Raw genomic sequence first — 17,429 nt, forward strand, 5'->3', positions numbered from 1 at the left:
TCAAGCATGATGGTTTATAGACTTGAGAGCTGGAGCTAGTTAGTACTGGGCCCAGATGAGGCTTCCTCTGTTTAATAGTTTCTGATATTTACTACCAGCCATCACATAGTTGCTCATTGTATTTAAGTGGAACTCTATTATTGTACAGTTATACATATAGTTTGGACAAGTTGTCTAGAGAGGACCCTCAGAGATCGTCTGGTTCAATCCAGGTCTCCTATTTCCCAGACTCGTGCCCCTTCTGTCGTACATATAGAGCATTTATTTCTCTGAGTATTGGTTTCCAAGTGTCCTCATGTGCTCTTAAAGTAATGTAAACAGGCATCCGTAGCCCCTGCCATCCCAACTGTTCTAATAGTTTACTCTCATCTGACCTCTACTCCTAGCTCCAGAGGAAAGCCATAGAATATTAGAGCCAGAAGCAATCTTGCAGATTATTTAGTTGAATCTCTGCCTTGAGATGTTTTTTTCATTCTAAATGTAGTATAATTATATTAGAGAAAATTTGGAAAGTACAAATGAAGGAGTCTTTACTCTTACTATCTGTTTGTATTTTGGCATGTTCCTGCATTTGATTTTCTGTATATAGTGATAACCACAGCATGTGAGCAAATTTCTTTTTGTTCACTTTATCTATGTATTTATTTATTTTGAGGAAGATTAACCCTGAGCTAACATCTGCCTCCAATCTTCCTCTTTTTTGCTGAGGAAGACTGGCCCCGAGCTAACATCCATGCCCAACTTCCTCTGCTTTATATGTAGGATGCCTGCCACAGCTTGGCTTGACAAGTGGTGTGTAGGTCCGCACCCAGTATCCAAAACGGGGAACCCCAGGATGATGAAGTGGAATGTGCGAAATTAACTGCTGCACTACCAGGCTGGGCCTTTTTTTTTAAAACTTTTTTTTGAGGAAGATTAGCCCTGAGCTAACATTTGCCCTCAATCCTTTTTTTGCTGAGGAAGATTTGCCCTAAGCTAACATCCGTGCCTGTCTTCCTCTACTTTATATGTGGGATGCCTGCCACAGCATGGCTTGATAAGCAGTGCGTAGGTCCGTGCCTGGGATCCAAACCGGCGAACTCCCAGTCGCTGAAGGAAAGTGCACAAACTTAACCACTACACCACCGGGCCGGCCTCTGTTCACTTTACAAGCATGTTCCTTTGTTGTCTTCATAGCAGAGATTTGTAATGACTGTGTAACACTCCCAACAAGTATATGTGCTTCACGTTACTTAAGTATTCTCTCATTGCTGAATATTTAGATTGCTTTATTTTGGGATATTGATAAATTTCTTTGTGCTTGTAGCTGTTTTCCAAATGTTGTACTAATTGTCTTGGGCAAGATTCCCAAAGTGGAATTAGTGGGTCAAAAGTTAAGAACAACTTTGTGTTTCTTGATATCATTACCAAATTGCTTTTAAAAGAGTTGTAGTAATTAACTAAATCACTATCTCTATTTTTTCAGATGGGTAAACTGAGGTCCAGAGAGAGCGAAAGAAATGCCCAGGTTCCCAAAGGTAATGGTGACAAATCTGGAGCTAAAACTTGGGTCCAAGATTGTTAGCCTGTTTTTCTTTCTGCAGCTCTGATAACTCTAATTTCATGGTGTCACTGACAATGAAGCCGCATGTTACTATAGGCTAATGTCTCAACCCTCATACATGTCTTGATGACCTTTATATTTTTTGCTATAGCTTTTATCACTTCTACTTTTATTTATTTCATAATTTTTCTTTAAATAAATGTAGTTGATCAAACAGCCTCATCCTATGCAATATTATCTGTGAGGTTACGAGTTTGATATATGCTTAGATTTTTTTCTAACATGCATTCAAATAAACCTATAAATATTAAAGTAAAAGCTAATTTATGTTCTACCTAAAATCAAATTTGGAAAATACTGATCCAGTGGGAGAAGAATGGACTTTATATCCAGACAGACTTGGGCTCAACTGCTTGTTCTGTCACTTAACTCTGTAGTCTTGGACACATCACTTAGCTTCTTTGGTCTTTGGTTCTTTGATTTGTAAAATGAGGACAATAGTGTCTACCTTGAAGAGTTAGGAATAAATGAGCTACTGTGGGTGCCTAGTGCTCACTGCCCAAGTAGGTTTTCAGTACATGATAGTTATTGTGGTTATTTTTCTAGACTTGTAGTTTTTTCCCAAGAGAGAATCTGTGCTGAAAAGTTAAGCTTGTTGCTTTCTCCTGACTCGTTTGTGTAAAACTTCCCACTTGTTAAGACTTGTGGTAGGTCAATCATAATTTTAACTTCCCAGTTCCACCACATATTAGCTTTGTGATTTTGAACAAGTTGCTTAACTTTTCTGTGCCTCATTTACCTAATTTGTAAAATGGGGCTAATAATAGCACATTAGCATTTGTATGCTTATGTCTGTTTCCTAGCTCTATCTACTGGAGCGCCTAGAAGCAATAGCACCTAGTGCAATGGGCAGTACCATTGGCCATGGTTTGTGAATCCCATTCTCCCATGAAAGGAACCAGGGCTCCTTGGAGAATGGCTGATTTCAGGGCCGGGGCAGGAAATTTGTACAAGATGAGCCTGAAACATCTTGTGGTGTCAGTCAGGAACTGCTAAACAAATGGTATATGAAGAAGACACAGAAGCCAACTTCAAGGAGCTCTAAATGGCCGATTTGGGGACAATATGAACAAAATAATAAATAATAATAGCAATGGCTTATAATCCACAAATATTCATGAGTCTTTACTTATATAAATAAATAATTGAATAAATAAATTGGAGAGAAGGAGCAGCTCTTTCTTAGGGTAGAATCCCAGCTAAGAAATGTAGAAGGAATGATGGTAATAGAAAATCACTGTTTGGCTAATACCATGGTAATACTTGTTGTAGGCAAGAATCATCAATGGACTATAAGAATTAATAGACAAAAGTATGATGAGAAGAAGCAGGATATTTGCATAGTCTCAGAGTATCTCTCCACAAGATACTTATTAATTACAATGGGAAAAATAGTAACTTTCCAGTAGAGAAACCTGGCAGACAGCACTTAACCAAGTGTTCAGTTAACATCAGTAATGAGAGTTATCAGTATCATAGGCATTCTGATGGGATGCACCTAGAAGGCACTCCTCACTTCTGTGATATTTTTGCCAAAAATGCATAATCTGAACTTAATCACAAGGAAACATCAGACAAAACCAAATCGAGGGACATTCTACAAAATAACTGACCAGCACTCTTCAAAAATGTCAAGGTCAGGAAAGACAAGAAGGCTGAGAAACTACCCTAGATTGGAGGAGACCAAGGAAACATGATAACTTTATTCAGTGTAGGATCCTGGATTGGATTCTGGACCAGAATAAGGACATTAATGTGATGATTAGCTAAATTTGAATATTTGTACGTTAGTTAATAGTATTGATCAATGCTAATTTCCAGGTCCCCAAGTCTGTTTACTCCTCTACTTTGCACACATCCCAGCTGCCTGTCAGTTCACTCTATCTGATTTTCCCCTCCATGGACTTGGGTTTGGGTGGCGGGTCCTGTGTAACACGAGAGGGGTCTTTGGCTCCCTCAGGTCCATTGATATGAAACAACCCCAAGACAAACAGAATTTTCTCTTGTTAATATTGACAATTACTTACAGCCCACTTCCAGAACATTATTTGTGCCAGCTCAGTCTCTCTGACTTACAAAGACCCCCGTCTGGGAATGAGGCAAGAGGGAAGTGGGGAGAAAATACTATTCCGCCACAGTTATTTGGTTTCCCTACTCTGCAGCATACTTAGCAGTCGTTCAGAAATATTTGTTGATCGATTCCATGGTTAATGTTGCTCTAATAATTGTCATTTATTCATACATGCATTCAGTGAACATTGGAGCACCTAAGGTGTGCCTGGTATTTGCCAGGTGGTGGTTCCTGAGAGGAGTAAGAGGTGATGCTGCTTCTGAGGAGCTCTTACTATACATGTAGACCCACGGAGATCTAATCCAAATGCTTTCTTTTACAGAAGTGGAAATGAAAGTGCAGGAAGTTATATGGTTTGTTCAACATCACACAGTCACTTGGCCTCAAAGCTACAGGACTAAAAGTCAAGTTTCCTGACTTGCTGGAATTTCTGTTAGTGTGCAGCTGCCTGACTGCTGCATGTGCACATGTGGTGAGTGCTAATAGGAGAGAGAGGACATTCAAAATGAAATGGGAGCCTCTGACACCTTGGGTTAGCCAGAAGGACATATCCAATCCAACCATGACTGTAAAAAGGACCATCTGGACATTTACATTTTTTTTTGTTTTTCACTTTGAGCTTGAAATGAGAAAAACTGAGCCCAGAAAACTAAGAGTGGAAGATTTTCGTAGGATTGATGAGATGGGCCAAAAAGTCTGTGTTTACCTCTATCGAGGTGTTCCTCACTGAACTGTAATGTGGTGGCTTTGAATAAGGTTCCCCCCATAACCTAGAGCTCAGTGAGTACAGGGACCAGGTCTGATTCATCTTTGTCTCTCCAGTGCACAGGACATAGCAGGCTCTATTAAATATTTCTTAAAAAATAAAACTGAGTTTAAAGTGGCAGAATTGTCCGTGGGAGTGGGGTTGGACCCAGGGCTGAGGCAGGTTCCTCCCTCCCACCTCAGTGGATATGCCCAGAGTGGCAGTGGTGGTGGTTGCAGGAGTGGGGAGTCAGGGTAGGGGAAGTGATTGGGTGGTGCTGGCACAGGAGACGATGCCATTTCCAGTTACAATGCAGGGATCACAACAAACGCAGCTGCCACAGAGGCATTATGGCATTATCTCTTCTATCAGCCCCCAAGGAGACTGACTGCCTGCTTACACAGAAACGCATTGAGACTCTGAAGGCTTTTGGGGTTTTTGAAGAGGAAGAGGAAGTGCAGCACAGGGTTTTAATTTGGGGAAAATTAAATAACCTGGTTAAAGAGTGGATACGAGAAATCAGTGACAGCAAGAATCTTCCACAATCTGTAATTGAAAAGTTTGGAGGAAAAATTTTAAGTTTGGATGTTACAGATTAGGAGTACATACAAAAGGTGCTGATATTGATGCGTTGTGTGTTGCACCCAGACATGCTGATCGAAGTGACTTTTCACTTCATTCTATGATAAATTGAAATTACAAGAAGAAGTAAAAGATTTAAGAGCTGTTGGAGAGGCATTTGTACCAGTTATCAAACTGTGTTTTGATGGGACAGAGTTTGATATTTTGTTTGAAAGATGAGCACTGCAGACTATTCCAGAAGACTTGGACTTAAGAGATGACAGTATGCTTACAAATTTAGATATAAGATGCATAAGAAGTCTTAATGATTGCAGGGTAACTGATGAAATTCTACATTTAGTACCAAATATTGACAACTTCAGGTTAACTCTGAGAGCCATCAATCTGTGGGCCAAACGCCACAACATCTATTCCAATATAATAGATATCCTCAGTGTTGTTTCCTGGGCTATGCTAGCAGCAAGAACTTGCTAGCTGTATCCAAATGCAATAACATCAACTCTCATATGTAAATTTTTCTGGGTATTTTCTAAATAGTATGTGTTTAGATTATGTTAAAATAAAATTGATTGTAGACACTGAAAATAAAACTGAGTGAAAAGTATACACCTACACACGTATAGGATGCCTGAGCAGCATCACAAGTAGGGAAAGCAGTATCCTCAAATCAGCTGAATGGTCTTTGGCTTCTTCCATATAGGTGTAGCGCCCAGGATGGAGAAGCAGGTGGTCCTGTGGCTCTGCTGCTCTGGTTAGAACACACCTAGAATTCAGAGTTTCCCTTGTGGTTGACACACTTCGCTTGCCCACCAGAAAGTGACAGGAGGGTGCAGGGACTTCAGAATATGTAATTTGGGAAGTGGCTGAGGGAAGATGGCAGGGATGCATGGTGTTTGAATGTCTGTTGTGTGAAAAGGTATTAAACTTATTTCAATGCCTATGCAGAGTAGGGCTAGGCTTGATGAGTATGCATCAGACCCATTTTGGCTCAGGAGGAAAAAGAACTGATACAGTAAAGTTAGTTTCCTTGGAAAATTGTAAGTTTGCTGGCAGAGTTCCAGCAGGGGCTGGATGTCTGAAAATAACTGTCACAGTGTTTTTTTGAAAGTTACAAGGTGACAAGAGATTTTCACATATTGAGGTATATGGGTAACTATTCGAGTTCAAAACTGATTAAGCTTGAACTAAAAAGACTGACTTATGCCCTATTAAACATACATTGTACATCTGCTTATCCGTTAAAGTAAAGAATGCAATCTCTTAAGATAAGAATGGATGCTTCACCTCCTACATCCTGTTGGTAACATCCAGATTAGTCCCTTTCCTGACATCAGGGTCATGTTGAACTGCTAATTTTCAACTGAATGCCCCTTTGAAATTTTGATGGAAATATAACCTGGGTGTGTTTAATGTATGTTCTTTGTTCTAAAAAGATGTAAGACTGTACTGAAACCTAGGCTTCTCTGGAACACCTTCTAAGGCCTTCCCAGGTTATAATCCTCACTCTGACTCATAATAAGCTCACCCCAAGATTGATTTATAGGTTGGTTGTGTATTATGTGTGTCAACAAAGGGCAGAGCTTTGCTTGGAGCCCAGGTTTCACACTAATACCACATTTTATTAGGTATTATAAAAACTGCCCTTTGAAATGTGACATTATGATGCAGGCTGAGCTCTATCTGACAGTTACTTCCGGTCATTGTGGGTGGTTTTGATTCTCTTATCTAACTGTGGCTTGGACTTCACCTCCTCTGCCAATCCACCTGCTCCTTTACTAGTGGGAGTGTTAAGATTAGGTGCATTTACTGATCTTGGCCACAGGAGACAGTGCTGCCCCACTGGTCTTCCTAAGACCTCTATCTGGATGTGGGCAAGTCTGAGAGGAGAGGTTAGGATTAGGAAAAGAGCACAGATGAAGTTAATAAGAAAACGTTCTGTTTTGTTTTTTGTTTTTTCCTGTGAAGTGACAGAGTTGAGGTGAGTCAGAACAATTTGGAGAAGTGTCTCAAAATTTGATGCACTTCTGGATCACTTGAGGATCTTGTTTAAATACAGATTTGATTCTTCTGGTGGGGCCTGAGATTCTGAACTTCTCATAAGCTTTTGGACAATGCTTTGTTGCTGTTTGGTGGAGCCACACTTTGAGTAGCAAAGTTTGGAGATCATTTAGAGATTGTCTCACTTCACCCAATTTATGGATGAGGAGAAACTGAAGTCCAGAGAGAGAATATGGGTTGCCTGATGTAGCCATGACTTTATTGTGTAGCTTTTTACATTTAAACTCAAGCTTCTGACTCTTAGTGCAGTTCTTGCTCCACTATATTGTGTGCCCCTCTTTACTGTTGTTAGTGGCATCTCTTTAGCTTAGGAACCCAGAACTCCCATTTTCACCCCCGTCCCATTGGTCTTTGCTCAAAGGTTTCACATTGGTGACTCCCTTACTCAAAACTTTCAGTGGCTCTTCCGTAACCACAAGACTGAGTTCAAATGTCTCTGTCTAATTTTCATGGCTGTACAACACAAGGTCCCACGTTAGCAAGCCTACCTAACTTCCCTGTGTCTTAACCCTGTCTTTCTGCTGTAGCCATTCCTGCCCCTTCCTCTTACCAGACATACTGTGATCAGTCCTCTCTCAGTGGTAGTGGTATTGGCATGGATATTGGAATTAGACATCACTACTTTCTAATCCCAGATCCACCACTGACTTTGCCAAGTTACTTCACCTTTTGAATGATCAGCATCCTCCTCTGAAATAACCCTTATGGTGGTTGAGAGAATAAATAAAATAACGTATGCAAACCCACTCTCATTCCTGAAGTCCCTTTGAAAGCTAGCTTCTACAGTGGTGCCTGATACCTGGTTCCCTGTGCTTGTGTTTATTCTTGTCTCTGTTTCCCTAGGACTCAACCATTTAAAAGCCTAACCTGCATCCCGCCTCTTTCCTGAAACCTTTCCCAGCCATTCCTGACCCAGTTGATCCCATCTGTCTGTAAATTATTTCACCCATGTGTTAGCATTTAATTATGTGCCATCCCTCTCAGTGAGACCCCATAGAGAGTCTTGAGGGATAATTGACTGTGTAATAATTGAGGGATAATTGAGTGAATTCTTTATTAGTACACCCTTTGTATTTGAGCTGCCTTCTCTTTTGTCACTTATTGACTGGCAGTTCCTCCTGCACCAGCCGCACCAGATCCTAGTAGTTTGTGAATACCTCAGGGCTAGTTCTTATCAGGGTCCTTCCTGTGGTGTTTCCCTTTGTGTGTTATCAGATAACCCTTCCAAAGGGAGGGGTTGATGAAATCTCTTTGTGGAAACTCCAAGATAATAACACTAAGGAAGTCTACCACAGTATCATTACTTCAACAACCTGGTGACAGGAGATGTGTACACTTTGTTATTTCATGAAATTTACAACAGGGTCCTTACTCTCTTACATCAAAAGAGATTAAGGTCAAAAGACTAAGTGAGGAGGGTAAGGTTGTTTATGGGAGGTCATGTACCTCTGACCTAGATTCTGTGAATTTACATTCACCCATCCCTGAAAGTGTTCCCGTTTGCATGTGTGGTGGTATATTTATATCACATGATCCATAATTCCCTCCCTCAGTGGCAATTAGTAGCTCAGGTCATGTTTATGACAGTAAAATTACATGGTGTGTGCTTTTGCTGCAGCAAAGGTTTCTCTGAGGTCTGGAGAGAAATTAGACCAAGAGGACTGGACACTTCACTGAGAGTCCTGCCTTTTCTTCTTATTGGACAGCAGTCTACTCACCTATCGCTTTCTCAATGAGGGGATTTTTTGTCTTTCATTTCCCCTACCATGGGTCCATGCTAATGTCCGCATATATTTATCTGTGCCTCCAATGGCTGTTCTTTTAAAAAGAGACACCCAAGGACGGGCTTCCTTACTGATTTCCAGGATTCTAATCTTCATTGTCTAAGCTGGTGATTTCCAACCCTGGTTGCTGGTTAGAATCACCTGCAGCATGTTTAAAACCTACCAATGCCCGTGCCTTATCCTCAGAGAGTCTGATTGGATTGGTGTATGGTATGGCCCAGGCATTGGTAGTTTAAAAAAGCTTCCACATAAAATAGTCATTTTACAGTGGATAAACCTTAGCCAAGTGTTCAAAGTTAACATCATCAGTAAGGAGCGATATCGATATCATTGGCCTGATATGATGGACTGAGAAGGCACAGCATCCCTTCTGTGGTATTCTTGCAAAAGTGCATCACCTAAGTTTAATCATGAGGAAATGTTAGATAAGCCCAAACTGAGGGTCATTCTACAAAGTGGCCATCATTCTTCAAAAATATTAAGATCCTGAAGATAAATTCTGAAGAACTGGCCCTCATTAAAGAGACTGAGGAGAAAAAAACAGCTAAATGTATTGTCCAGTCCTGGATTGGATCCTAGTTTAGACAAAGGACATTAGTGGGGAGGTCAATGAAATTTGAACAAGATCTGTAGATTAGTTCATTGTATTCTATCAATGATAATTCATTGATTTTGATAATGATACTGAGGTTATCTACAGCATTAATGTTTGAGGAAGTTGAGCGAAGGGTATAGGGGGACTTTGAGTATTTTTGGAACATTTTGAATGTCTGAAATTAGGTTAAAATGAAAAGTTAAAAGAAGAAAAGACAGAAGTTCCCAGGTAATTTATGAGTTGCCAGAGTTGAGAACCACTTCCCTAAGTGATCTTGCCTAATACTCTTAGAGGAATCTTCCTGAAAATGCTCTTTTGTCCTGTTCCTGACCTTCCTAGAGTGTTCCAGTGACTGCTGTCATCTTCAGGATGAAGTTCAAATTCCTTAGGCTGCCATTCCAAGACCCTGTAGCATGGCCCCAATAGTTCCCTTCATCTATGTAGTAAGTCCTGAACCTGCATTTTACTCTCTGATGTCTAGGTTTGTTCTAATTATTTTCCTTCTCTCTATAATACCCTTACCCTTGTGGGGAATCAGAATTGACCACCACATAATGTGTCTCTTTGGCATGAGGATTATTTTGGACTGGTTACTTTTAAGAACTGCTGACATGGGAAAAGCTCTGAAAAGTAGAACTTACCCTTTGAAAGAGATATTTATTCACATTTCTGAGGGAAATCTCCACCTGTAAAGATATCTCCCTCTCTGTACCAGGAAGAAGGGGGATGTCCTTATTCCTAGAAACTCTTAATGTGGAAGGCAAGGACTTAAATCTGCATAATAACCTTACTCTTGTTTACTGTGCTTTTCTGGTAATCTCCTGTAACTGACTTCCCCCACCCCCACATCTTCCTTTGTCTTTAGGTGAAGATAGTAGTTAAGGGAACAGCCTCCGCCATTTTGGCGAGTTACCCAGTTTCTTGGGTTTCTCCTGTGTGTACATGTTACAAAGGTTTGTTTGATTTTCTCCTGTTATTTTGTCTCATGTCAATTTAATTCATAGCCCAGCCAGAAGGACCGAGAGGGTAGAGGATTTGTCTTCCTCCCCTACAGTTGTCAGCTTGGATGAGATAAAACTTCACTGGCTAGACCTTGAATGCTCCTGGACTACCGTGGCTGAAAGATCTGGGACCCCTGACAAGAGTCAGCAGGAGGTAAAAGTTCTTACCACATCAGTCTCCTGGATGTCTGCCTGCATTGTCCAATGGAAGCAAGAGTAGTGAGTTTTTTTGTTTTTCTAAATTTAGATTAGCAGGAGAAAATATTAGTGAAACTAGCTTCTTAGACTCAGTGACTCTAGGAAATTTGGTTGAGTACTCATTGGTTGTAGATTGTTTTCCTCCAAGAGATAGTATTTTTCTTTGTCTCTGTCTTTTTTTGTCATTCATCATAAGACATGTGCATCTCTATAAGCCTATTGTTTGGGAATAAGCACTTGAGGTAAAAACTTGCTAAGGGCATCTTGGAAGCCAAAAAGACTGAAAATTTGGTGGACACAGGTCAAGCTGTTAAGAGCCACTGGGGCACTCACTACCTCAAGAAGTCTCCATCATCAAGTAATATGTTGGTCACAGAATGGGGCAAATGACACAGGTCTCCACACCAACTTCAAGAAAATGTCAGTGCAGTGACAAGTTACTCTCTAAAGCACACACGATCCCCAACCCTGCAGCTCCTCTCTCCTGGGTATTAACTTGGTGTGAGAGAACAAATGCTTAGATAAAGCTGTTAGTGTGCATCAGATGAGGCTTTTCTTTTGTATTGTTCTGTGTCTTTGGAACTTGGCTTTGTGAACTTTTTGGTCTGTGCCATCTGGAGGATGCATGTACCACATGCATCTTGGTGGCCAATCGAGTAGACTGGGATTCCAGGACACACTCTCTTTATCTGGCTGTGTCGGCTTTCAGAGGAGTTTGTCACAAGGGGTCCCCATTGCTTTCATTAGGGGCCTTTGTCATCTCAACCTTCGTTGCTTGTTAAGGCAAATATGCCCCAGAAACTCCATCTTCAGGAAAACTTTACTTTCTGTGTGCCTTTATGATGCAGATTTTCTGCTCCCATCTTTTCTAGGATCTGAGAACCATTCTTTGAAATACAAATGTTTCTCATAAACTAGTGAGTTTTGTATTTAACCTGATTCATAACAAAAATTTAACATCTTTGTCTGTGTCTACCTGTGTGGTTATGTGTGTATATATGTGTGTTATATATGTGTGATATTTTATCTCCAGATGGTATGACCAAAATTAAGAGCTGTATTTAATTGACTTAAAGTAAGCACTTACATGTAATTCAAGTTAACATGATATGTGACAAGAGATTTTCACATGTTGATATATATGGGGTAACTATTCAGGTTCAAAACTGATTCAACTTAAACCAAAAGCCTGACTTATGACCTGTCAAACATACATTGTGTGTTCCACATATAAAGTAGAGGAAGAGGCAGTCTTCCACAGCAAAAAGAGGAGGATTGGCAACAGTTAGCTCAGGGCTAATCTTCCTCAGGAAAAAAAAAAAAGAATTATAGCTAATTTTGTCTAATATCTCATGAAGTTTTCATGGGTAATATAAACACAATTATTGGGAACAAACGATTTAGATGTAAATGAGATAGTTTAAACTTTCATCAATAATTATATTTTATGTCATGTATTTAATAACTTCCAAAATCTCTTTAGTAATTTGAAACTTTGAAGTTTTGCTCAATCAAATGATGGAAAATTCATTTGGAAATGACAGCAAAACCATAAGTTAAGATACAAAAGAAATGAGGCTGGCTGGGAAGATGGTGGCATAGGAGGACTCTGAACTAACCTCCTCCAATTGACACAAGAAATTTAAAAATATCCTTGGAACCATTACCCCTTAGAGAGAACTGAAAACTGGATAAAAAGAGCCCCACAACAAGGGATAGTGCTTAATTAGGTGAAAGAGTCAGAACTACATTTCTGGAATGGAAAAAGCCACATTCAAGCCATGGCATTTCATGACTGAGAGCAATCTTAAGGCACAAAGTGTTCCCTGCAGGAGCAAGAGATCTGAGCAGGAGAACTGTGCCAAAATGAGCAGCATTTGAACTCAGTACAACCAAGACAAGTGTCATAATATCTGCCTTTGCTGGCTGTTAAAAAAATGGGGCACAGCCCCAGAAGGGCTATTGGACATAAGAGAAAGAAAAGCCTCTTACGGGACCCATGCACAAATTCACCCATTTTGGAAAGCAACCTAAAATCACCAGAAAGAAAGGTATACATTCCTTTGGTGAAAAGAGACTCATTTGATAGGCTCTGGGCACATCTCAGTGAAAGGTGAGACCTCCCCAGGCTGGGACCACCTCTCCAGGAACTGAGACATTGGCAGCAGCCATTATTTTGATCCACTGCAGGCAACCAACACAGACACTGGAAGATGCCATTGGAGTTCTTGCCCTGGCCTGTTAGTGCAGGGGTCTCTCCCACTGACTAGAGTGCTGATTTAATCAAGCTCAGCCAGTACAGCCAGACTACCCTAGGGACTGGCTCAACTCAATATCAAGCCCTTGGGCAACTTGTGAACACATATACGCAGGGTGTGAGGGATGTCTGCAGCAGGGAAAGAGGGTCTGCCTATGTCATGCCAGGCATACGTGAGGGTCAGTAAGTGTGCAAGGGGCAGGACTGCATTGGTGGAGTGAGAGGGGCCTCTGCAGTGGGGAAAGTAGGTCTGCTTCATTGTCTTGGGGAGTGCACACAGGGAAGGAATGTATTGATGGGTTGTGTGGGCCTGCAGGTGGTGGGGCTTGCCAGCTGCAAACCTGTGCTTCTCAAACAGCCACCTAGAGGAGTGTTTCCACTTTCTAATGCCTGAAAAGATTGTGTGCTTCCATGCCTGGGGCCAGCACCATCCAGCTTCAATCCTGAGAGAACGGACAACAGCCTTGCAGGCCAGAGGCCTAAAGAAATTATAAGCCCCTGAGCCTAGCAACAAGCCACACTGAGGGCCTACTCACTTAACATAGAAACTGCAACAAGAATGTGCTATTACTCCTTTCAGCTAATTGTGCTGGTACTTCTCATGCCTGATAAAGTGAAGTGACAATAGAATCTATACACAGCTAAGCATTACAACCAGCCAACTAGGGGAACACCCTAACCTCCTTGTGCCCTTGAAGCAAGTGAAATGCTGCCACAACAGAAGAACACACATAGCCCACACAGGGGACACTCCTGGAACATGTAAAACTGCTGACAAGAGGGAAGCACACTACTGGGTCTCATAAAGCATCATTTACATAAGCCCACCTCTCCAAGATCAGGAGATTTAGCTGATCTACCTAATACATAAATATAAACAAAGAGTAAGAGGCACAATGAAGAGACAAACACATATTTTCCAAATAAGAGAACAGGACAAATCCTCAAAAAAAGCACTAAACAAAGCAGAGGTAAACAATCGTATGAAGAGTACAAACTAATAGTTATAAGGATGCTCACAGATCTTGGGAGAAGAATGGAAGAATTAAGTGAGAACTTCAAAAAAGAATTGGAAAATATAAAAAGAACCAATCAGAAATGGAGACTATAACACTGGAAGTGAAAAATTCAGTAGAGGGAATCAGTAGCAGAGTAGATGTTACAAAAGAAAAGATCACTGAGCTGGATGAAAGACCAGAGGAAATCAAGCTGAACAGATAAAAGAAAAAAGAATTAAAAACAATGAGAACAGTCTAAGGGAACTCTGGGACAACATCAAGCACACTAACATCCATATTATAGGTGTCCCAAAAGGAGACTAGAAAGACAAAGGGGCATAGAATCTATTTGAAGATATAATAGCTGAAAACTTTCCTAACCTAAGGAAAGAAACAGACATCCAGGTACAGGAAGCACAGAGAGCACCTAAAAGGGGTAACGCTAAGGGGCCCACAAAAAGACACATTATAATTAAAATGTCAAAAATTAAGAGAAAGAGAGAATTCTAAAAGCTGGAAGAGAAAGAAAACAAGTCTCATACAGAGGAAACCCTGGAGGCTATCACCAGACTACTCGGCAGAAAGGTTACAGGGTAGAATAGAGTGGCTTGATATATTTGAAGTGCTGAAAGGAAAGCACCTACAGCCAAGAATACTCTGCCTGGCAAGGTTATCATTCAGAATGGAAGGAGAGATAAAGAGTTTTCCAGACAAGCAAAAATGAAAGGAAGTTTTCCTGAAGAAACCACCACATGAGAAGTGCTAAAGGGATTTAAGTGGAAAAGAGATGACCACAAATAGGAATAAGAAAATTATCAAAAAAAGACCAATAAAATCAGTGGTGAAGGTGAATATACAGTAAAAGTACTAGATCAACAACCTATGAAACTAATATGAATGTTAAAAGACAAAAATACTCAAATTATCTATTTCCATGATAAGAGGATAATGCATACACATGCACAAAAAAGAGGTTACAAATGATATCAAAAACATAAAATGTGGAAGGAAGGAAGTAAAAGAGTAGAGTTTTTAGCAAGAGGTCAAATGTAAGAGACCATGAACATAATATACATTGCTATATAAGTACATTATTAAATATGGACCTCACGGTAATCACACACCAGAAACCTATAACAAATAAACGAAAAAAGTAACATAAAGGAACCAAAAGGTAATACTGAAGAAAGCCATTAAACCACAATGGAAGAGAACAAGAGAAGAAGAAAGAAACAGAGAATTACTAAAACACCCAGAAAAAAGTAACAAAATGGCAATAAGTACATACTTATCAATAGCTACTTTAAATGTTAATCAACTAAATGCTTCAGTCAAAAGACATTGGATGGCTGATTGGGTAAAAATACAAGACCCATATATATATATACATATACATATATATATATATATATATATGCTGCATACAAGAGAAACACTTCAGATCTAAAGATACTCAGAAAATGAAAGTGAAAGAATGGAAAAAGATATTCCATGCAAATGACAATGAAAAAGAAAGCTGGGGTACCAATAAGTATATCAGAAAAAATAGACTTTTAAACAAAAACTGTAACAAGGGACAAAGAAAGGCACTACGTACTGTTAAAGGAAATAATCCAAGAAGAGGACATAACACTTGTAAATATCTCTGCACCCAACATAGGAACACCTAAATATATAAAGCAATTATTAACAGACATAAAAAGAGACATAGTAACACAATAATTGTAAGGGACTTTACCACTCCACTTTCATCACTGGATAGCTTATCCAAAGAGAAGATCACTATTGAAACATGGGCCTTAAATGACACATTAGACCAAATGGACTTAGTAGATATATACAGAACATTCCATCCAAAAACCACAGAATACACATTACTTTTGAATGTACATGGAACATTCTCCAGGATAGATCACATATTAGGCCACAAAATAAGTCACAATAAATTTAAAATGAATGAAATACTACCAAGCATTTTTTCAGATCACAGTGGTATGAAACTAGAAATGAACTGTAGGAATACAATTGGTAAAGTCAGACATATGTGGAGATTAAACAAAATGACACTGAACAATAATTTGGTCAAAAAAAGAAATCAGGGGCCAGCCTGATGGTGCAGCGGTTAAATGCACACATTCCACTTCAGCAGACTAGAGTTCACTGGTTCGGATCCCAAGTGCAGACATGGCACTGCTTGGCAAGCCATGCTGTGGTAGGTATCCCACATATAAAATAGAGGAAGATGGGCACGGATGTTATCTCAGGGCCAGTCTTCTTCAGCAAAAAGAGGAGGATTGGTGGCAGATGTTAGCTTGGGGCTAATCTTCCTCAAAAAAAAAAAAAAATCAAGGGAGAAATCAAAACCTACCTGGAGGGGCCAGCCCTGTGGCCAAGTGGTTAAGTTCACATGCTCCACTGCAGCGGCCCAGGGTTTCGCTGGTTCAGATCCTGGGTGTGGACATGGCACCACTCATCAGGCCACATTGAGGTGGCGTCCCACATGGCACAATTAGAAGGACATGCAGCTAAGATATACAACTATGTACCAGGGTGATTTGGCGAGATAAAGCAGAAACAAAAACAAAAACAAAAACCTACCTGGAGACAAATGAAAATGAAAATATGACATGCCACAAGTTTTTAGAAAGAGCAAAAGTGGTTCTAAGAGGTGAGTTTATAGCAATACAGGCGTACCTCAACAGACAAGAAAAATCTCAAATAACAATCTAACAATGCACCAAAAAGAATTGGAAAAAGAATAGCAAACAAACCCCAAAATCAGTAGAAGAAAGGAAATAATAAAAATCAGAGCAGAAATAAATGAAATAGAGACTGAAAAAACAATAGAAAGGATCAGTGAAACTACCAGCTGGTTCTTTGAGAAGATAAACAAAATTGACAAAGCTTTAGCTAGACCCACCAAGAAAAAGGAGAGAAGGATCAAATAAATAAAATCAGAAGGAGGAGAAATTACAACGGAGACCTCAGAAATACAACAAATTATAAGAGAATACTATGAAAAGGTATATGCCAACAAATTGGATAATCTAGAAGAAATGGATAAATTCTTAAGATCATACAAACTTCCAAAACTGGATCAAGAAGAAATAAAGAATTTGAATAGATCAATCACCAATGAGGAGATTGAAAGAGTAAGCAAAAAACTCCAAAAATCGAAATCCGGGACCAGATGGTTTCCTTGGTGAATTCTATGAAATATTCAAAGGACATTTAATACCTGTCCTTCTCCAAATCTTCCAAAAAAGTGAAGTGGAGGGGAAGCTTCCTAACTCATTCTATGAGGCCAACGTTACCCTGATACCAAAATGAGACAATGACAACACAAAAAAAGAAAATTACACGAGAGCAGTTCTTAAAGGATTTGATGGAGGAGGGCAGGCAGGGATCACCTTCAGAGCAGGCTGCCAGTGGTATCATGGCGACCCGGAAGCCCTCCTCCCTGAAGAACATGAAACTGATGATGACTCTTCTGAAATGTTGGACTTAAGTGAGTAGGCAAGAAGACACCATTGGTGG

The 17,429-nt window shown here is 40.0% G+C and overlaps 1 protein-coding gene and 1 pseudogene across 1 annotated transcript in view; both read left to right on the top strand.

The window, feature by feature from the left end:
• The window catches only part of LOC124251347 (carcinoembryonic antigen-related cell adhesion molecule 1-like), a 1,036,279-nt gene that overhangs the window by 913,125 nt on the left and 105,725 nt on the right, over positions 1-17,429 (top strand). The gene's annotated exons all lie outside the window — the stretch shown is intronic.
• LOC124251358 (poly(A) polymerase alpha-like) lies at positions 4,712-5,538 on the top strand (annotated as a pseudogene).

Source organism: Equus quagga, chromosome 13, assembly GCF_021613505.1.
Source record: "Equus quagga isolate Etosha38 chromosome 13, UCLA_HA_Equagga_1.0, whole genome shotgun sequence".
Taxonomy (NCBI): Eukaryota; Metazoa; Chordata; class Mammalia; order Perissodactyla; family Equidae; genus Equus; species Equus quagga.